Raw genomic sequence first — 748 nt, forward strand, 5'->3', positions numbered from 1 at the left:
CAGGCAGGGCCCTTCGGTGAAAAACAATACACTCACGTTGCCAGGATGCTACTAGGGAGGAGACGGTGATGCAAATCCTAGATTTGTGATTTGATGGCTCCCCTGCTCCTCTTGCTGGCTCAGCCAATCATTTCTGAACTCCACCAAACTGGGTTGGTAATCTGAGAACTGCGAGTTAGAGCCTTGAGCACAAAGTGGGAGGACCGGTGGTTCTATGTGGAGAATTTTAAGGGTCTATTGGCTTGATACAAGTTGTACAGTGAGGAAGCAGTAGTGCATTAGTGAACTGAGGATGTATTTACGCTGTGTGTGGAGGTGGGGAGGGCAGAGAGGGGGGAGGGGGAGAGAAAGAGAAAGGGCAGGGGCCGGAGCTTGGAAATCTTGTTCATGCCGGCGACAATGGGATCCCAGGGTGCCAGCCTAGAGAGCCCAAATTTCAGACTTAGAGTGCCCTGAAGATGTCTCATTTGCATCAACCAAACAAGTCCAAAAGAAAAACTAAGTCCTGAGTTTTTGCACTTCTCCCTTTATATGGACCCTGCTCTATGAGTATTCAGAATATTATCTTCAGGAAGACAATGCAGAGTTACCTTATATAAATAGATAGTTAACAGGTTACTTGTTTTCTAATAATTTAAATCCAAATTAACTCTAAAATTATGTTGATATAAAGTATTACTTTACATGTGTGAATTCACAATTTTGCAATGACTTTGCAATGATTTTGAATCTTAATTTCTGGTATGCA

This window comes from Oryctolagus cuniculus, chromosome 5 (genome assembly GCF_051225735.1).
Source record: "Oryctolagus cuniculus isolate XC-2025 breed Fujian yellow rabbit chromosome 5, ASM5122573v1, whole genome shotgun sequence".
Lineage (NCBI taxonomy): Eukaryota > Metazoa > Chordata > Mammalia > Lagomorpha > Leporidae > Oryctolagus > Oryctolagus cuniculus.